General features: G+C 40.0%; 1 non-coding gene across 1 annotated transcript; it reads left to right on the top strand.

Annotated features, from left to right (window-relative positions):
• Positions 1 to 4,289: 4,289 nt before the first annotated feature.
• Positions 4,290 to 4,393, top strand: LOC130952241 (small nucleolar RNA R71). Its single transcript, XR_009074422.1, has one exon. It is a non-coding gene; the product is annotated as a small nucleolar RNA R71 (small nucleolar RNA).
• Positions 4,394 to 4,612: the final 219 nt, after the last annotated feature.

Here is a 4,612-nt window from a genome sequence, read left to right as displayed (position 1 = left end):
TGTCGGTTCTCGATCATGTCGGAATAGAATCCATTGATTCTTTTGCGTCTGTCACTACGCCCAACAATCGCGAGTTTGAAGCTCGTCACAGTCATTCAATCTCTGAATCATACTCGGAATACCACAGACAAGGTTTAGCCTTTCCGGATTCTCAAGAATGGCCGCCAAAGGGTTCTAGCTTATAACACAAAGATTCTGATTAAGGAATCCAAGAGATATGCGCCCGAGCTAAGGTAGAACGGAGGTTGTTGTCAGGCACGCGTTCATAGGTAAGAATGATGATGAGTGTCACGGATCATCACATTCATCATGTTGAAGTGCAACGAATATCTTAGAATAAGAATAAGCTGAATTGAATAGAAAATAGTAGTAATTGCATTAAAACTCGAGGTACAGCAAAGCCCCACACCCTTAACCCATGGTGTGTAGAAACTTCACCGTTGAAAATACATAAGTGATGGTCCAGGCATGGCCGAATGGCCAGCCCCCCCATGAACGTGATCAAAGGATCATAAGGTAATCCAGAGATGTAAATACAATAGTAAAGAGTCCTATTTATACTAGACTAACTACTAGGGTTTACAGAAATAATTCTAAGTGCAGAAATCCACTTCCGGGGCCCACTTGGTGTGTGCTTGGTCTGAGCTTGAGCTTTACACGTGCAGAGGCTTCTCTTGGAGTTAAACGCCAAGTTGTAACGTGTTTTTGGCGTTTAACTCTGGTTTGTGACGTGTTTCTGGCGTTTTACTCCAGAATGTAGCATGGAACTGGCGTTGAACGCCAGTTTGCGTCATCTAAACTCGAATAAAGTATGAACTATTATTTATTGCTGGAATGATCTAGATGTCTTCTTTCCAAATCCATTGAGAGCGTGACATTTGGAGTTCTGTAGCTCCAAAAAATCCATTTCGAGTGCAGGGAGATCAGAATCCAACAACATCAGCAGTCCTTTTTCAGCCTGAATAAGATTTTTGCTCAGGTCCCTCAATTTCAGCCAGAAAGTACCTGAAATCACAGAAAAACACACAAACTCCTAGTAAAGTCCAGAAATATGAATTTTGCATAAAAACTAATGAAAACATCCCTAAAAGTAGCTAGATCCTACTAAAAACTACCTAAAAACAATGCCAAAAAGCGTATAAATTATCCGCTCATCACAACACCAAACTTAAATTGTTGCTTGTCCCCAAGCAACTAAAAATCAAATAGGATAAAAAGAAGAGAATATACTATAAATCCCAAAACATCAATGAATATTAGTTCTAATTAGATGAGCGGGACTTGTAGCTTTTTGCTTCTGAACAGTTTTGGCATCTCACTTTTTCCTTTGAAGTTCAGAATGATTGGCATCTATAGGAACTCAGAGTTCAGATAGTATTATTGATTCTCCTAGTTAAGTATGTTGATTCTTGAACACAGCTACTTTTATGAGTCTTGGTCGTGGCCCTAAGCACTTTGTTTTCCAGTATTACCACCGGTTACATAAATGCCACAGACACATGACTGGGTGAACCTTTTCAGATTGTGACTCAGCTTTGCTAAAGTCCCCAGTTAGAGGTGTCCAGAGCTCTTAAGCACACTCTTTTTGCTTTGGATCACGACTTTAACCACTCAGTCTCAAGCTTTTCACTTAGACCTGCATGCCATAAGCACATGGTTAGGGACAGCTTGATTTAGCCGCTTAGGCCTAGATTTTATTTCCTTGGGCCCTCCTATCCATTGATGCTCAAAGCCTTGGATCCGTTTTACCCTTGCCTTTTGGTTTTAAGGGCTATTGGCTTTTTCTGCTTGCTTTTTCTTTTTCTTTTATATTTTTTTCGCCACTTTTTTTTTCTTCGCAAGCTTTTGTTATTCACTGCTTTTCTTGCTTCAAGAATCAATTTTATGATTTTTTAGATTATCAATAACATTTCTCTTGTTCATCATTCTTTCATGAGCCAACAATTTTATCATTCATAAACAACAAGATAAAAATATGCACTGTTCAAGCATTCATTCAGAAAACAAAAAGTATTGTCACCACATCAATATAATTAAACTAATTTCAAGGATGAATTCGAAACTCATGTACTTCTTGTTCTTTTGAATTAAAAACATTTTTAGGGATTTCTTGATGAGGGAATTCCTCATGCTCTTGTTGAGGTCCATGAGTGGGCTCTCTTGATGTGCAGTCAAATGCTCTACTACTGAGCTATGGACCCTTGAGATAAAGCTCTCCATCTCCCATGACTCGGAGGTGGAAGCTTTTGTCTTCCTTTTCCTCTTTCTTGAGGTTTTTCCGGCCTTAGGTGCCATAAATGGTTATGGAAAAACAAAAAAAAGCTATGCTTGTTTCTAGCGATCAATGCCAGATTCATGCTCTGTTCTGGCGTTGAACGCCAGCCAGATGCTCCTTACTAGCGTTTAAACGCCAGTAAGCTCTTCCTCCAAGGTGTGCTGTTTCCTCTGTTGTTTTTTATTCTATTTTTAATTTTAGTATTTGTTTTGTGACTCCACATGATCATGAACCTAATAAAACATAAAAGAACAATAAAAATATAGATAAATAAAAATTAGGTTGCCTTCCAATAAGCGCTTCTTTAATGTCAATAGCTTGACAGTGAGCTCTCATGGAGCTTCACAGATGTTCAGAGCATTGTTGGGACCTCCCAACACCAAACTTAGAGTTTGAATGTTGGGGTTCAACACCAAACTTAGAGTTTGGTTGTGGCCTCCCAACACCAAACTTAGAGTTTGATTGTGGGGGCTTTGTTTGACTCTGTATTGAGAGAAGCTTTTCATGCTTCCTCTCCATGGTTGCAGAGGAAGATCCTTGAGCTTTAAACACAAGGTAGTCCCCATTCAATTGAAGGACTAATTCTCCTCTATCAACATCAATCACAGCTCCTACTATGGCTAGAAAGGGTCTTCCAAGGATGATGCATTCATCCTCATCCTTTCCAGTGTCTAAGATTATGAAATCAGCAGGGATGTAAAGGTCTTTAACCTTCACTAACACGTCCTCTACCAATCCATAAGCTTCTTTTATTGATTTTTCTGCCATCTCTAATGAGATTTTTATAGCTTGTACCTCAAAGATCCCAGTTTCTCCAATACAAAGAGTGGCAAAAGATTTATACCTGACTCCAGGTCACATAGAGCCTTCTCAAAGGTCATGGTGCCTATGGTACAGGGTATTAAGAATTTACCAGGATCTTGTTTCCTTTGAGGTAAAGTTTGCTGAACCCATGTATCTAGTTCACTAATGAGCAAGGGAGATTCATCTTCCCAAGTCTCATTACAAACAACTTGGTATTCAGCTTCATGATGGCCCCTAGATATTGAGCAACTTGCTCTTCAGTTACATCTTCATCCTCTTCAAAGGAAGAATAGTTCTCAGAGCTCATGAATGGTAAAAGGAGGTTCAATAGAATCTCTATGGTCTCTAGGTGAGCCTTAGATTCCTTAGGTTCCTCAGTTTGGAACTCCTTTTTGTTCAGAGGACGTCCCAGGAGGTCTTCCTCACTGGGATTCACGTCCTTCTCCTCCTTTGTGCATTCGGCCATATTGATTATATCAATGGCCTTGCACTCTCTTTTTGGATTCTCTTCTGTATTGCTTGGGAGAGTACTAGGAGGAGTTTCAGTGATTTTCTTACTCAGCTGACCCACTTGTGCCTCCAAATTTCTAATGAAACTTAAAGTGGCCTTAGATAGATCAGAGACTATGTTTGCTAAGCTAGAGGGGTTCTGCTCAGAATTCTCTATCTGTTGCTGAGAAGATGATGGAAAAGGTTGCTATTGCTAAACCTGTTTCTTCCACCATTATTAAAGCCTTGTTGAGGCTTTTGTTGATCATTCTATGAGAAATTTGGATGATTTCTCCATGAGAAATTATAGGTGTTTCCATAGGGTTCACCCATGTAATTCACCTCTGCCATTGCAGGGTTCTCAAGATCATAAGCTTCTTCTTCAGAAGATGCCTCTTTAGTACTGTTGGATGCATTTTGCCATCCATTCAGACTCTGAGAAATCATGTTGACTTGCTGAGTCAATATTTTGTTCTGAGCCAATATGGCATTCAAAGCATCAATTTCAAGAACTCTTTTCCTCTGAGGCATCCCATTACTCATTGGATTTCTCTCAGAGGTGTACATGAATTGGTTATTTGCAACCATGTCAATGAGTTCTTGAGCTTCTGCAGGCGTTTTCTTTAGGTGAATGGATCCACCTGCAGAATGGTCCATTGACATTTTAGAAAGCTCAGATAGACCATCATAGAATATATCTAGAATGGTCCACTCTGAAAGCATGCCAGAAGGACACTTTTTGGTCAACTGCTTGTATCTTTTCCAAGCTTCATAGAGGGATTCACCATCTTTTTGCTTGAAGGTCTGAACATCCACTCTAAGCTTGCTCAGCTTTTGAGGAGGAAAGAACTTGGCCAAGAAGGCCGTGACCAGCTTATCCCAAGAGTTCAGGCTATCTTTAGGTTGAGAGTCCAACCATACTCTACCTCTGTCTCTTACAGCAAAAGGGAAAAGCATAAGCCTGTAGACCTCGAGATCAACCCCATTAGTCTTAACAGTCTCGCAGATCTGCAAGAACTCAGTTAAAAACTGATAGGGATCTTC

This window comes from Arachis stenosperma, chromosome 9 (assembly GCF_014773155.1).
Source record: "Arachis stenosperma cultivar V10309 chromosome 9, arast.V10309.gnm1.PFL2, whole genome shotgun sequence".
Taxonomy (NCBI): domain Eukaryota; kingdom Viridiplantae; phylum Streptophyta; class Magnoliopsida; order Fabales; family Fabaceae; genus Arachis; species Arachis stenosperma.
The sequence above is the reverse complement of the archived record's forward strand: the minus strand, read 5'-3'. Positions and strand labels throughout refer to the sequence as shown.